Here is an 18,243-nt window from a genome sequence, read left to right on the forward strand (position 1 = left end):
GACATATGTCTCTAGAGGTCCTAAGACACTTAGAGAAATATTAGAATTGTTCATATGGGTGAAAGAGGGTCATAGGTTGACCTATGACACCCTTTGACCCATTACATGATGACATATGTCCCTAGGTCCCCTAGGGACATATGAGAATCATTCTTATGAGTCAAAGGGTGTCATAGGTTGACCTATGACCCCCTTCAACGCATTACATGACAACATATGTCCCTAAGGGACCTAGGACCCCTAGAGAAATATTAGAATCATTCTTATGGGTCAAAGGTGGTCATAGGTTGACCAATGACCCGTTTCGACCCATTACATGATGACATATGTCTTTGGGGGTCCTCAGAACCTTGGGGACATATTAGAATCGTTCTTATGGGTCTAAGGGGTTCATAGGTTGACCTATGACCCCCTTTGATCCATTACATGATGACATATGTCCCTAAGGGTCTTAAAACCCCTAGGGACATATTCAAATACTTCTTATGGGTCAAAGGGGGTCATAGGTTGACTTATGACCCCCTTCGATCCACTATATGATGACATATGTCCAAAGGAGTCTTAGGACCCCTAGGGACTTATTAGAATCGTTCCTATGGGTCAAAGGGGGTCATAGGTCAACCTATGATCCTCTTTGACCCTTTACATGATGACATATGTCCCTAGGGGTCCTAGGATGGCTAAGGACATAATAGAATCTTTCTTATGAGTCCAAGGGGGTCATAGGGTGACATATGACAACCTTCGAACCATTACATGACAACATATAGCCCTACGGGTCCTAAGACCCCTAGGGACATATTAGAATCATTCTTATGGGTCAAATAGAGTAATAGGTCAACCTATAACCCCTTTCGACCCATTACATGATGACATATGTCCCTAAGGGTCATAAGACACCTAGGGACATATTAGAATTCTTAATATGGGACAAAGGGGGTCATCTATTGACCTATGACCCCCTTTGACCCATTAAATGATGACATATGTCCTTAGGGATCCTAGGACCCCTAGGGACATATTAGAATTGTTCATATGGGTCAAAGGGAACTATGACCCCCTTTGACCCATTACATGATGACATATGTCCCTAAGATCCCTAGGGACATATGAGAGTCATTCTTATTGGTCAAATGGGGTCATAGGTTGACCTATGACCCCCTTTGACACATTACATAATGACATATGTCCCTAGGGGTCCTATGACCCCTAGAGACATATTAGAATTATTCATATGGGTGAAAGGAGGTCATAGGTTGACGTATGATCCCCTTCGACCCATTAAATGATAACATATGTCCTTAGGTGTCCTAAGACCCCTAAGGACATATTAGAATTGTTCATATGGATCAAAGGGGATCATAGGTTGACCTATGACCCCCTTTGAACCATTACATGATGACATATGTCCCTAGGACCCCTAGGGACATATGAGAATCATTGTTATGGGTCAAAGGGTGTCGTAGGTTGACCTGTGACCCCCTTCGACGTATTACATGACAACATATGTTGCTAGGGTTCTTAGGAACACTACAGAAATATTAGAATCATTCTTATGGGTCAAAGGTGGTCATAGGTTGACCAATGACCCACTTCGACCCATTACATTATGACATATGTCTCTGGGGGTCATTGGAACCCTAGGGACATATTAGAATTGTTCTTATGGGTCTAAGAGGGTCATAGGTTAACCTATGAACCCCTTTGACCAATTACATGATGACATATGTCCATAGGGGTCCTAAGACCCCTAGGGACATATTAGAATGCTTCTTATGGGTCAAAGGGGATCATAGGTTGACCTATGTTCCCCTTTGACCCATTACATGATGACATATGTCAAAAAGGGTCCTAGGACCCATATGGACATATAAGAATTGTTCCTTTTGTCAAAGGGGGTCATAGGTTGACCTATGACTCGCTTTGACCCATTAAATGATGACATATGTCCCTAAGGGTCCTAGGACCCTTAGGGACATATTAGAATCATTCAAATGGGTCAAAGAGTATCATTGGTTGACCTATGGTCCCCCCTTCGACCCATTACATGACGACATATGTTCTTTGGAGTCCTAGCATCCCTAGGGACCTATGTCATCATTTAATGGGTCGAAGAGGGTCATAGGTAAACTTATGACCCCCGTTGACCCATATGAAGCATTCTAATATGTCTGTAGGGGTCCTAGGATCCCTAAGGACATATGTCATCATGTAATGGTTCAAAAGGGGTCATAGGTCACCCTATGACCCCCATTTGACTCAGAAGAATGATTCTAATACGACCCTAGGTGTCTCAGGACCCCTAGAGACATATGTTGTCATTTAATATGTCAAAGGGGGTCATAGGTTGACCTATGACCCCATTTGACACATATGAAGCATTCTAATATGTTCCTATGGATCGTAGGAATCCTAGGGACATATGTCATCATGTAATGTGTTGGAGGTAGTCACTGGTCAACCTATGACTCCCTTTGACCCATTCAAACAATTCTAATATGTCCCTAGGGGTGCTAGGACCCCTACTAAGATATGTCATCATTTAATGGGTTGAAGGGGGTCATAGGTCTACCTATGACACCCTTTGACCCATATGAATGATTCTAATATGTCCCTAGGGTTCTAGGACCCCTGGGAACATATGTAATCATGTAATGGGTCAAAGGGAGTAATAGGTCAATCTATGACCACCTATTACCCCCTTTGACCCATATGAACAATTCTAATATGTCCTTAGGGGTCCTAGGACCCCTAGGGACATATGTCGTCATGTAATGGGTCATGAATGATTCTAAGATGTCCCTAGGTGTCTTCGGACCCCTAGGGACATATGTCATCATGTAATTGGTCAAAGGGGGTCATAGGTCAACCTATGACCTCCTTTGACCCATTAGAACGATTCTAATATGTCCCTAGGGGTCATAGGACACCTAGGGACATATTAGAATTGTTCTTATGGATCAGAGGGGGTCATAGGTTGGCCTATGACCCCTTTTGACTCAATTAAATTATGACATATATCGCTAGGGGTTCTAGGACCCCTAGGGACATATTAAAATCGTTCATATGGGTCAAAGGGGGTCATAGGTTAACTTATGACCCCCTTCTACAAATTACATGATGACATTGTAAGGAAACTCAGGTGCGAAAATAACTTCCTACACTAATCTCATAAGGAAAGTATGATGCAAATCCTATTAAAATATTCTACACTTGTAGATTCAATATCATGTAAACAACAATATTGCAGCCAAACATGCATACATAAAATAGACAGAGAAAGGAACACATAACATAAGGATTTTCCGGTGGGGAAAAACCTTTCAGTAAAACAACCCCACCCCTTCAGAACTTGCACAATGTATTATCGTCAATACGAGGTTACAATAAACTTGCAATGCAAGTTCAACATCAACAACATAAGACTCCAGTAGCTACTCGCAGTACCAACAATACACCATTTTTGCATCGCATCTCTTTGCAACCCTAAAAATGCTTATAACATGCACTTCACTTTAGGGCTACTCCCAAAAGGTCAACCGTATTAGAGTTTTACCATATTAGGGTTTTACTATTGGGGTAGAGTGTATAGTACTCAAATATCTTAGTTGCCACATGTCTTCACCTATCACTGAATCTTCCTAACATAGCTCTTACATGTCATAGGAATTCGTCATAACCATTTTAGTCATGATCTCTTTACACACAATTCAAGATGTCGACACATCAACATTATTTGCAAGAAATACATTTTACAAAACAAATAATAAGAATAGTAATTATACAAGGTTGAGACACCTTATTCCTAACATTCTCCCACTTGTTGAACACCTTGTAAGAGCAACAAGAACATAACAGGAACTAACTGCTATAGGCCGAAAGGCCCATAGACTCCGAACACCATCTGAACTTCTTAGTACCCACTAGTTTCATTAATGCATCTGCAACATTCTTCACAGTATCTACCTTTTCCAAATTTACCTTTCCATCTTCCACCATATCTCTCACAAAGTGATACTGTACATCAATGTGCTTCATTCTGGCATGGAAAGTTGGATTCTTTGCAAGACAAATAGCACTCTGACTATCACGCCAAATAGTAATCTGTTCTGCATCAACACCAACATCAGAACGCAACCTCTTAAGCCAAATGGCTTCCTTACAAGCATGAGTAGCAGTCATGTACTCAGCTTCTATAGTGGACAAAGCAACCACAGGTTGTCGCTTGCTCACCCAACTAATGGCACCACCAAACATAGTGAGCACATAAGCACTGGTGGATCTCTTGCGGTCAATATCACCTACCCAATCTGAATCCACAAACCATTGAATACAAACTGAATGCTGAGATCTAGAAGAGTTACCATGATAACATATGGAGTAATATGATGTACCCCTCAAATATCTAAATACTCGCTTAACTGCATCCCAATGTATCCGTCCAGGATTAGCCATAAATTGACTCAAGACTCCCACTGCTCGGGCAATGTCTAGTCTAGTACAGACCATAGCATACATAAGACTGCCAACTGCACTAGCATGAGGTACTCTACTCATGTTTTTCACCTCACTAGGAGATTTTGGACAATCATCTATAGATAACTTTGTTCCCACAGGAATAGGAACACATAGATGTCTACAATTTGCCATGCCGAACCTGACCAACACAGACTTCACATACTTACTCTGACTCAACCAAAGTTTTCTATTAGACATATCTCTACTGATTTCCATACCCAAGATGTACTTAGCTGCCCCAAGATCTTTCATCTCAAATTGTGCTGACAACTGAGATTTAAAATTAGAAATCATACCCTTACCCTTCCCAAATAGCAACATATCATCAACATATTATGCATCAATAAGAAGGCGATCATTTTCAATTTCGAAATAAACACAATGATCTAATTTTGATCTTACAAATCTAATTGACAACACAAAAGCATCAAACTTAAGGTACCACATCCTAGGAGATTGCTTCAAACCATATAGAGATTTCTTTAATCTGCAAACTAAAGATTCCTTACCTTTAACAATGTAGTGCTCAAGCTGTGACATATAAATCTCTTCCTCCAAATCACCATGAAGGAAAGTTGTCTTCACATCCATCTATTCTATCTCTAAATCATATGATGCAGCAAGAGATAACAAAAATCTAATGGATGTCAAATTTGCAACAGGAGATAATATTTCACCATAATCTATTCCCTCTATCCTGTGAATACCCCTTTGCAACCAATCTAGCTTTGTACCTTTTAACACTGCCATCTGCACAGAATTTCTTCTTGAACACCCATTTATAGCCAACAAATTTTCTCCCTTTAGGCAAAGGTACAAGGTCCCATGTTTTGTTTTTCTCTAATGAAGCCATCTCATCATCCATAGCCTCAATCCAGGAACCTGCATCTTCCATGCCCAAAGCCTCTTTCACAGATCTAGGCTCATCAGTGTTAGTAATCAAAGCAAAAGCACAATTGAAATCTAACATAGAATAACCAAACCTTTTTGGTTGCTTTCTATCTCTCGTGGGTCTCCTCAAGGGCTGAGGTTGAGGTTGTTCTTCCTCTTCTTCTGAACTATCAAAGCTGCAAGAGCTCTCCTCATCATTAGACCCAACATGGTCTCTCTGTTCAGTCTTCTCAGGGGTAGGAGGCAATTGAACAACATCTTTTTCCTTTTCTTTTTCATCTGGTTGTAGCACAATAGGAGAAGATGTTAGCTCTCTAAAAATAACATTTCTACTATACAACACCTTACTAGTCACAGGATCCCAAAGCTTGTATCCTTTCACACCAGCACTGTACCTAATGAAAATACATTTAATAGCTTTGTTTTCCAACTTAGATCTTTTCTCCATTGGAACATGTGCATAAGCTTCACAACCAAAAATACGAAAATGTCTAATTGAAGGCTTCTTACTAGACCACACCTCCATGGGTGTCTTACCAACAAGGGCTGATGTAGGAGATCTGTTAACCAGATAGCAAGCAGTGGCCACAGCTTCGGCCCAAAACCTTTGTTCTAAACCAACTCCACTAAGTATACTCCTAGCCTTCTCCATCAGTGTCCTGTTCATTCTCTCTACAACTCCATTTTTTTGTGGGGTATACAGAGTCGTCTTATGTCTCTCGATACCTTGTTCTTTATACAACTATTTAAACTCTGCTGAGCAAAACTCACCACCATTGTCAGTTCTCACACACTTAATCTTCTTACTAGTCTGATTCTCTACAAGGGCTTTAAATTCCTTGAATCGACTAAAGACTTGTGTCTTACTTTTAAGGAAATAAATCCATGTCCTTCTACTATAATCATCTATGAAAGATACAAAAAATATAGACTTGGAGATTGAAGGAACTTTTATAGGACCAAATACATCAGAATGAATAAGATCCAAAACATCAAAAGATTTGTGAGAACTAGAGTAAAACTGAATATGATTTTGTTTACCATATACATAGTGTTCAGAGAAGTCAAACTCAAGATTGCAATCATTTAATCCCTCAACGAGATTTTTATTTTTCAGGGTTATGAGACCCTTCTCACCAATGCGACCAAATCTCAAATGCCACAACATTGTCTTTTCTGCAGGAAGCTTTCCTTCCAAAGTGTTTGCACCCTTAGGTACACTTGTTGCACTACCATCAGAACCACTAACCACAGTCTTCTTTACTACTCGTTCAGATGGTGGGGATGAAGCGATAGCTACTCTCTTCTTTAAAACAGAAGAACTATTACACTGAGAAATGTGTGCATCAAGCTAAAACAAAGTACCTCTCCTAGTACCCTTAGCAAGCACCATAGCTCCTCTCATCATCTTACATCCATATTTAGAAAAAAAACTTGCACACCTACATCATTCAGCATACTTACAGATAATAGGTTTTGTGCCAAACCTGGAATGTGCATAACTCCATTGATTCCCTTTACTCATCCATCAGGAAATTTGATAGTGACCCTTTCGCGTCCAACTATCTTTAGGTAAGAATCATCACCCAAGTACACCTTTCCACCATTGAACTCTTCATATCTTGAGAACTAGTTTTGATGAGAGGTCATGTGAAAAGATGCACCTGAGTCAACCAACCACACATCATCAGATGCATGGGCTGCCAAAGCTACGATGAATGCATTGCCATCTTCTTGAGATTTTTCAGAACCAAAATCTAAGGCTTTCTTCTTCTTCTTAGGCTCTTTATAGTCTTTACGGAAGTGCCCAGTCTTATCACAGTTCCAACATTTTTCCTTGGACTTATTGGAAGTCTTTGACTTCCCACGGGATTTGGATCTACCCTTATTGTAAGACTTATTGTCATTTTTCTTTCCTCTTTTCGTGGATCTCCCACGAACAGTAAGGGCTTCTTTTTTCAAAATGGAAGCCTTTCTCCGCATCTCCTCTAATAGCAATGAAGACACCACATCATCCATTTTGAAAGTGACTAATGTGCTTCCAAGAGCCATCAAAAGATGGTCCCATGAATCTGGTAAAGAACACAAAAGTGTGTAGCAATGATCCTCCTCCTCTAAACATGACACTAGTTGATGTCAACTATGCAACCAACAGATTAAATGCATTTAAATGATCCATTAAGGATCCACCTTCCTCCATTTGCAAAGAATGCAACTTCTTCCTCAGGAACGACTTGTTCACCAAAGATTTGGCTTGATACATAGCCCCAAGTCTCTCCCAAAAACTATATGCGGTTTTCTCATCTAGAACATTCAGAAGGACTACATCGGTTAAACAGAGTCTTATGAGACCCTTAGCTTTACGGTCTTTGATATCCCAATCTACTTGAGCTATAGTTGCTGGTCTTGTAGCACTTGTAGTCACTTTCCATGGGTCACGATCTTCCAACATGTCTTCCATTTTGAGTTTCCACAACACGAAATTAGTGCCATTAAATTTCTCCACCTCCATTCTTCTATATGATGAACTTGCCATCTCAATCTGCAAATAAGATTCAGGATGCTCTGCACAAGACTCCCACTCAACTTGAGATTAGCTCAAAAAATCCTACCCAACAACTAGGATCAAAAGTTGATCAAGCTCTGATACCACTTGTAAGGAAACTCAGGTGCGGAAATAGCTTCCTACACTAATCTCATAAGGAAAGTATGATGCAAATCCTATTAAAATATTCTACACTTACAGATTCAATATCATGTAAACAAAAATATTGCAGCCAAACATGCATACAGAAAATAGACAAAGAAAGGAACACATAACACAAGGATTTGTCAGTGGGGAAAAACCTTTTGGTAAAACATCCCCACCCCTTCAGAACCTGCACAATGTATTATCTTCAACACGAGGTTACAATACACTTGCAATGAAAGTTCAACATCAAGAACAGAAGACTCCAGTAGCTACTCGTAGTACCAACAATACACCTTTTTTGCATTGCATCTCTTTGCAACCCTAAAAACACTTATAACATGTGCTTCACTTTAGGGCTCCTCCCAAAAGGTAAATCGTATTAGGGTTTTACCGTATTAGGGTTTTACTATTGGGTTAGAGTGTACAGTATTCAAATATCTTAGTTGCCACATGTCTTCACCTATCATTGAATCTTCCTAACATAGCTCTTACATGTCATAGGAATCCGTCATAACCATTTTAGTCATGATCTCCTTACACACAATTCAAGATGTCAACACATCAACATTATTTGCAAGAAATAAATTTTACAAAATAAATAATAAGAATAAGAATTATACAAGGTTGAGACACCTTATTCCTAACAAACATATGTCCCTAGGGTTCCTAGGACCCCAGGGACATATTAGATTCATTCTTATAGGTCAAAGGTGGTCATAGGTTGTCCTATGATCCACTTTGAGCCATTACATGATGACATATGTCACTAAAGATCTTAGGAACCCTAAGGACATATTAGAATCATTCTTATGGGTTTAAGGGGGTCATAGGTTGACCTATGACCCTCTTTGACCCATTACATGATGACATATGTCCCTAGGGGTCCTAGGAACCCTAAGCACATATTAGAATCATTCTTATGGGTCAAAGGGGGCCAGAGGGTGACGTACAGCCCCCTTCAACCTATTAAATGATGACATATGTTTTCAGGGGTCTTAGGACCCCTAGGTACATATTAGAATCGTTCTTATGGGTCGGAGGGGGTCATAGGTCAACCTATGAGCACCTTTGACCCATATGAACAATTCTAATATGTCCCTAGGGGTCCAAGGACCCCTAGGGACATATGTCATCATGTAATAGGTTGAAGGGTGTCATAGGTCAACCTATGACCCCCTTTGAACCATATAAAAAATTTTAATATGTCCCTAGGGGTCCTAAGACCCCTAGGGACATATGTCATAATGTAATGCGTCATGAACAATTCTAATATGTCAATAGGGGTCCTAGGACCCCTAGGGACATATGTCATCATGTAATGTGTCGAAGGAGGTTATAAGTCAATCTATTACCCCCTTTCACCCATATTAACAATTCTTATATGTCCCTAGGGTTCCTAGGACCCCTAGGGACTTATTTCATCATTTAATAAGTGGAAGGGGGTCATAGGTCACCCTATGACTCCCTTTGACCCACAAGAATGATCCTAATATGTCCCTAAAGGTCTTAGGACCACTAGGTACATATGTCATCATTTAATGGGTCGAAGAGGGTCATAGGTCAACCTATGAAACCCTTTGACCCAGATGGATCATCCTAATATGTCGATAGGGGCCTTAGGACCCCTAGGGACATATGTCATCATTTAATATTTAGAAGTGGGTCATAAGTCAACCTATGACCCCCTTTGACCCACAAGAATGATTCTACTATGTCCCTAAGGGTCCTAGGACCCCTTGGAACATATTGAGACTTGTTCTTATGGGTTGAAAGGGGTCATAGGTCACCCTATGAGCCCCTTTGACCCATAAGAAAAATTATAATATGTCCCTAAGCGTTCTAGGACCCGTAGTGACATATGTCATCATGTAATGGGTCCAAGGGGGTCATAGGTCAACCTATGACCCCCTTTGACTCATAAGAACAATTCTAATATGTCCCTAGAGGTCTTAGGAACCCTAAAGACATATGTCGTTATGTAATGAGTCGAAGGGTGTCATAGGTCAACCTATGATCCCCTTTGACCCATATGAACAATTCTAATATGTCCCTAGGGATCCTAGGACCCCTAGGGACATATGTCATCATTTAATGGGTCAAAGGGGGTCATAGGTCAACCTATGACCCCCTTTGGCCCATATGATAGAATCTAATATGTTCCTAGAGGTGCTAGGAACCCTAGGGACATATGTCATCATGTAATGGGTCGAAGGGGGTCATAGGTCAATCTATGACCCCCTTTGACTGATAAGAATGATTCTAATATGTCCCTAGGGGTTTGAGGACCCCTAGGGATATATGTCATCATTTAATGGGTCAAAGGGTGTCATATGTCAACCTATGATCCCCATATGACTGATTCTAATATGTCCCTTGGGGTCCTAGGACCCCTAAGAACATATGTCATCATTTAATGGGTCAAAGGTGTTCATAGATCACCATATGACCCCCTTTAACCCATAAGAACGATTCTAATATCTCCCTAGGGGTCCTAGGACCCCTAGAAACATAGGTCATCATTTATTTGGTCGAAGCCTTTGACCCATAAGAATGATTCTAATATGTCCCTAGGAGTCCTAGGACCCCTAGGGCCATATGTCATCATTTAATGGGTCAAAGGGGGTCATAGGTCAACCTATAACCCCTTTTGACCCATATGAAGCGTTCTAATAAGTCTATAGGGGTCCTAAGAACCCTAGGGACATATGTCATCATGTAGTGGTTCGAAGGGGGGTCATAGGTCACCCTATGACCCCTTTTGACCCATAAGAATGATTTTAATATTTTCCTAGGGGTCCTTGGACCCCTAGGGACATATGTTGTCATTTAATGGGTCAAACGGGGTCATAGGTCAACCTATGACCCCGTTTAACCTATATAAAGCATTCTAATATGTCCTTAGGGGTCCTAGGACCCTAGGGACATATGTCATCATGTAATGTGTCAAAGGTGGTCATAGATCAACCTTTGACTCCCTTTGACCCATACGAGCGATTATGATATGTCCCTAGGGGTCCTAGGACCTCTACGAACATATGTCATCATTTAATGGGTCGAAGGGGGTCATCGGTCTACCTATGACCCCCTTTGACCCATATGAACTATTCTAATATGTCTCTAGGGGTCCTAAGACCCTTAGGGACATATGTCGTCATGTAATCGGTCAAATGGGATGATAGGTCAACATATGACCCCCTTTGACTCATATAAATAATTCTAATATGACCCTAAGGGTCTTAGGATGCCTAGGGACATATGTCGTCACGTAATGGGTCATGAATGATTCTAAGATGTCCCTAGGGGTCCTAGGACCCCTAGGGACATATGTTGTCATCTAATTGTTTGAAGGGGGTCATAGGTCAACCTATGACCCCCTTTGACCCATAAGAATGATTCTAATATGTCCCTAGGGGTCCTAAGACCCCTAGGAACATATGTGATCATTTAATGGGTTGACCTATGACCCCCTTTGACCCATATGAACGAATCTAATATGTTCCTAGGGGTCATAGGACCCCTAGGGACATATGTCATCATGTAATATGTCGAAGGGTGTCATAGGTCAACCTATGACCCCCTTTGAGCCATAAGAACAATTCTAATATATGTCATCATTTAATGGGTCAAAGGGGGTCATAGGTCAACCTATAACACCTTTTGACCCATATGAAGCATTCTAATATATCCTTAGGGGTCCTAGGACCCCTTTGGATATATGTTGTCAAGTAATGGATCGAAAGGGGTCATAGGTCACCGTATGACACCGTTTGATCGATTAGAAGGATTCTAATATGTCCCCTAGGGACATATGTCATCATGTAATGGGTCGAAGGGGGTCATAGGTCACCCTATGACCCCTTTTGACCCATAAGAATGATTCTAATATGTCCTTAGAGGTCCCAGGACCCCTAGGGACATATGTCATCATTTAATGGGTTGAAGGGCGTCATAGGTCAACTTATGACCTCCTTTGTCCCATAAGAATGATTATAATATGTCCCTAGGTGTCCTAGGACCCGTAGGGACATATGTTGTCATTTAATGGATCAAAGAGGGTCATTGATCAACCTATGACCCCTTTTGACCCATATGAATGATTCTAATATGTCCTTAGGGATCCTAAGACCCTTGAGGACATATGTCATCATGCAATGGGTCAAACGGGGTCATAGGTCAACCTATGACCCCCTTTAACCGATATGAATGATTTTAATATGTCCCTAGGGATCCTAGGACCCCTAGGGACATATGTTGTCATGTAATGGGTCAAAAGAGGTCGTAGGTCAACCTAGGACCCCCTTTGACCCATATGAATGATTCTAATATGTCCCTAGGGGTCCTAGGACCCCTAGGGATATGTGTCTTCATCTAATGGGTTGCAGGGGGTCATAGGTCAACCTATGACCCCCTTTGACCCATATGAAGCATTCTAATATGTCCCTGGGGGTCCTATGACCCCTAGGGACATATGTCATCATGTAATGGGTCAGAGGGGGTTATAGGTCAACCTATGACCCCCTTTGACCCACAAGAATAATTCTAATATGTCCCTAGGGGTCCTAAGACCCCTGAGTACATATGTCATCATTTAATGGATCGAAGGGGGTTATAGGTCAACCTTTGACACCCTCTGACCCATATGAAGCATTCTAATATGTCCCTAGGGGTCCTAAGAATCCTATGGACATATGTCATCATGTAATGTGTCGAAGTGGGTCATAAGCCAACCTATGACCCCCTTAGACCCATAAGAATGATTCTAATATGTCCCTAGAGGTTTTAGGACCCCTAAGGAGATATGTCTTCATGTAATGGGTCGAAGGCATTCATAGGTCACCCTATGAGGCCCTTTGACCCACAAGAATGATTGTAATATGTCCTTAGGGGTCCTAGGACCCCTAGGGACATATGTCATCATTTAATGGGTCAAAGGGGGTCATAGTTCAACCTATGACCCCCTTTGTCTCATATGAAGCATTCTAATATGTCCCTAGGGGTCCTAGGACCCCCAAGGACATATGTCGTCATGTAATATGTCGAAGGGAGCCATAGTTCACCCTATGACCCCCTTCAAACCATATGAAAGTTTCTAATATGTCCCTAGGGGTCTTAGGATGCTTAGGGACATATGTCATCATAGAATGTGTCGAAGGTGGTCATATTTCACCCTACGATCCCCTTCGACCCATTTGAATGATTCTAATATGTCCCTAGGGGTCTTAGGACCCCTAAAGACATATGTCATCGTGGAATGTGTCCAACGTGGTCATAGGTTATCCTATGACCCCCTTCGACCCATATGAATGATTCTAATATGTCCTTAGGGTTCCTTAGACCCCTAGGGACATATGTCATTTTGTAATATGTTGAAAGGGTTCATAGGTCATCCTGTGACCCCTTTTGACCCATATAAACTATTCTAATATGTCCCTAGGGGTCCTAGGATCCCTTAGGGACATATATCATCATGGAATGTGTTGAAAGGGGTCATAGGTCATCCTGTGAGCCCTTTCGACTCATATAAACGACTCCAATAGAAATAATATAGTAAAAATAATAGTTATATATATATATATATATAATATTTATAGATTATAATAATAATAACATAATATATTATTTTATATAAATAACATAAGTCATAATATTAATAATATATTATAGATTATAATTTACATATGATAATAATAATAATAATATATTATAGATTATAATTTATATCTGATAATAATAATAATATGTATTAATAACATATATATAATATTTTGTGTTATTATATTTAATAAAAATATAGTAAAAATAATAATAATATATATTATATTTATAGTAGATAATAATAATAATAATAACATAATATATTATTATATATTAATAGATTATATATTATATCTTTACATTACGTTATATATATATATATCTATATATATATCTATATATCTATATATATATAATATTATATAATATTATATTATTATATAATCTATAGATTATATATTATTTTATATATAATAGTTATGTTATTATATTATATATTTATACATTATATATTATATCTTTACATATTTCATAACTCAAATTAGTTATATCACTTACAAATTCATTTTTCCCTCTAGTTTTTGTGCCTTTTTCCTCCAATTTTTATGCCGCTGGTATCGAATATCGGATCTTATATCGAATATCCGATAAGGCTTGGGCCTTACATTCTAGGTTTGGTACCTGGATAGGTGAAAAAAAGTCAAAGCGGATTTTGAAGCGCTTTTAGACGTGTTCAAACTTGATTTTTTTCACATTGCCACTTTTTGGCACACCATGATCCTGCACATACCCGGTATCTCTATAAGACTACAATTTTATTGTAAATTTATACAACTATATATAGCCCTAACACTAATTCTAACTCTAACCCTAACCCTAATTTTAAACTTAAACCTAACCCTAAATCTAACTGTAACTTTAACCGTTACTCTAGCTGTAATTCTACCCCTAATGCTAACTCTATATATAACCCTTACTCTAACCCTAATTCTACCTCCTAATCCTAACAAAATCTCTAATTCTAACCCTATTCCTAACCCTAACTTTAACTCTAACTTTATTTATAACTCTAACCCTAACCCTAACCCTAACTCTATCTTTAAATCTTATTCTAATTGTAACCCTAATCCTAATGCTAACCATAACCCTAACTCTTACCCTAACCCTAATTTTGTTTGTAATGCTAATCCTAACTCTAACCCTAACCCTAACCATAACTTTACTCCTAACTGTAACATCTTATGTAACAATATCCTTAAAATTAAAATAAATTAAACACCATATATAGAATTTAAATTTAAAATATTGAAGAATAATTTTGAAGTAACTTTATACAACTATATTTAAAAATAAATAAATAATTTGTTACTAACTTTATGAAAAATAGAAGAAAACTTAAAAAATCCATATATGTATGTTAAAATTTTAACTAAATATATTATCATCCAAATTTCTTCAATGTGAAAATAATTTAAAACTAAAATACTATATTGCTTGCTCCTAACCATAACCATCTAGATTTCTTAAAAAATGTCTTCCATGGTCTAACCCTATATATATATATATATATAGTTGGATACAATTGTCTAATTGTGTGTTGTATTTGATGTTACACAAATGTCATATTAGTTGGCAGACAGTGCTTACCGAGCTCAGTTGGTTAACAAACCAAATTTCAAAGTCTACCAAGCATTCCTAGAAATTACTCTATTTAGACAGTATCTACTGAGCTCACTCAGGCGTCAAAGGATTTTGTGGTAGAATTTAATGTTAACTAAGCTCACATGGTTAACAAAGGAAAGTTAGTGTTTATTGAGTTCACTCGATCTCCAAAGGATTTTGCAGGGTTAGTAGTGTTAACTGAGCTTCATTGGTTAACACAGGAAATCATTTTTCAAATAGTGTTTACTGAGCAGGGTTGGCCAATGAAGGATTTTGTTAATTTAAGTAAATAAAGTTTAATTCTTTCAAGTATTCATTCTAGCCGACTGAGGTAATGATTATTGGTAATTGTAACTTGTAAATAAGTCAACTTGACAATCTAAATGGTATATATGAAAGGTCAATTTGAGAATTCTAAAGTGTAATGAGCAAGCATGCAAGTGTGTTGATTGTTTGAAGAGAAAAGTATGAGCAAACTTTGAAGAATGGTTAGATATCCTTGAGGGAGTAACAAAGTAATTTTTGATCAAGAAGGATCTAGTGAAGAAAAATAGAGATCTATACTAGCAATTTAGTTGCATCTCATTCAAGTAATTTCATTGTTACTTTCTCACCATTGTAGCAGTGATTTCTAAATCTCTTAATAGAGTTGGTCTAACAACCATTTGTAAATCCTCTAACAAGGTGATGGTTCTATTGAATTGTTCTAAAGACCTTTTGCAAGGCCACTCCTAATAGGGTGATTAAATCCTCTAACAAGATCACACCTAATAGCGTGTTTTGTAACCTTTAACCAGGTTGGCTCCTAATAGGGCTCACTTTAGAAGAGTGAAAATCAGTAGCTAGTTACTTGGTGGTTTTTTCCATATTGGGTTTCTATATTAAATCTAGTGTCTCATGTGTTCATGTTAATTCTTTTATGGTTGCATGTTAATCATTATGAATGTTTAAGATCTATTAAAGTTAACATATGCTACATCTACTGAGTCACAAAATTTTATTGTATGTTAACTAAGTGATAGCAGTAACTAGTTTTATCAAAAATCTAAGGGATATGTGGATTTTTTTTGTGGTAACTGATTTGGCCCCCCTCTCAGTTACTCCATCTATATTTCCAACAATTGGTATCAGAGCTTTTGGTGCTTGCAGGAAGGGTTTCAAGGACCTAAGTTAAAGATCAAGATGTCTTATAAGAGGAAAATTCCAAGGCTTAACAAGGATAACTTTTCAGCATGGCAAGGACTGATGAGACTTCATCTAGCTTTCATTGGAGATATAGGATTAAAATATCTTGATTAAGAGTATACAACTTGTGGTACATTATTTTTTAATGACATTGCTAAGAAGAAGACTCATAACACCATGATGATAAACATTACATCTACCCTAAGCTATGAAGAATTTGATGATATCAAGGACTACAAAACTGTCTTTGAATGTGGAACAGGTTGAAGTATATCTATGGAGGTGATGACAATGTGAGGAGAGCCAAAGTAGAAAGTCTAAGAGGACAATTTGATTAAATGAGGATGAGAGATGATGAAAACATTGCCAAATATGTTGAAAGGGTCAAAGCAAGTGTCAGTGCAATCAAAGCTTCTGGAGGAGACATCAAGGAAGAAATAGTTGTAAGTAAAGATTTTAGAATATTGCTTCCCATTTATGCAATTAAAGTACCTTCAATTCAAGAAAGAAGATGTGAAGCAAATCATAAGATAAATCTAGTTGCCATAGAAGCAAGGTTGACAACATTTGAGCTAAATAACTATCATAATTTTGTTCTAGCTTCCAAGAATATTGAATTAGCATTTGAAGCCAAGATTTCAGTCAAAGAAAAAGGCAAGAAAATAAAGGACACTCAGTCAGAAAGTGAAGAAGAATTAGAGAAAAGATTGGACAATGATCTTGAGGTTTTTGAGGCTCTACTAGGAAGGAAATATTCTAGAGGAAAAGGAAATACAAAGGCAAAGTTTCCCTAATCTATTTTTCATGTGAAGAAATTGGTCATATTGCAGCTAGGTGCCGAGACAAGCAAACCAAGGATGAGAAGAAAGGTCACAAGTGTAATGGCAAGAAAGATTACAAATTATTCAAGAAAAAAGGTAAGAAAACATGTTTCATGGCTAAAGACTTTAAGGATTCTGAAAATAGTGAGGATGAAATAGTTTACATTGTTGTGAAAGATGAATCTAATAATGATGAGGAAGATAAGATGGAACTTATCTCTCATGTAAAAAAAATGATACATGTATCATAGATAGTGGTTGTTCTCATCATATGATTGGTGATAAAACTAAGTTTGAACATATTGCATACTATGATGGTGGTAGTGTAAGGTTTGAAAATAATAAACTTTGTTCCATAAAAGAAAGAGGCTGAATCTTATTAACTAAAGAACTTGTATGTGATAATGCCTATTGGGTTGAAGGACTAAAACATAATCTGTTAAGTGTGGCACATCTAATTAATATTGGATTCAAGGTGGAATTCATGTATGGAAAGGCAAGACTACTAGATGACAAAAGAAAGCTGATTGGATCAGGTATACAAACAAAAGGTAACTTGTTTTATCTTGAACTTGGTGAGTGCTCATGTTTTATTGCTTAAGAAGAAAGTTGGCTATGGCATAGAAGGTTATGTCATGTGAATTTTGATAACATCTTAAAGATAAGAAAATTCAAGAAAGTAAGAAGCATTCTTAGTATAAAGAAACCTAATGTTGTTCTATGCAAGAATTATCAGATTGGTAAGATGGGAAAGACTAGTTTTAAAAGTAAAAGCTATCAGTCTGAATTTTTTTTGGAAATTGTGCATACTAATTTGTGTGGACCTATTGAAATTGAGAGCTATACTGGAGAAAAGTTTTTCATTTTTTTTGTTGATGACTACTCTAGAATGATGATTTTTATGTATTTAAGAGAGAATTTAGAAGCATTTGAGAAGTT

Source organism: Cupressus sempervirens, chromosome 9, assembly GCF_028749045.1.
Source record: "Cupressus sempervirens isolate cs-2001-9-10 chromosome 9, ASM2874904v1, whole genome shotgun sequence".
Taxonomy (NCBI): Eukaryota; Viridiplantae; Streptophyta; class Pinopsida; order Cupressales; family Cupressaceae; genus Cupressus; species Cupressus sempervirens.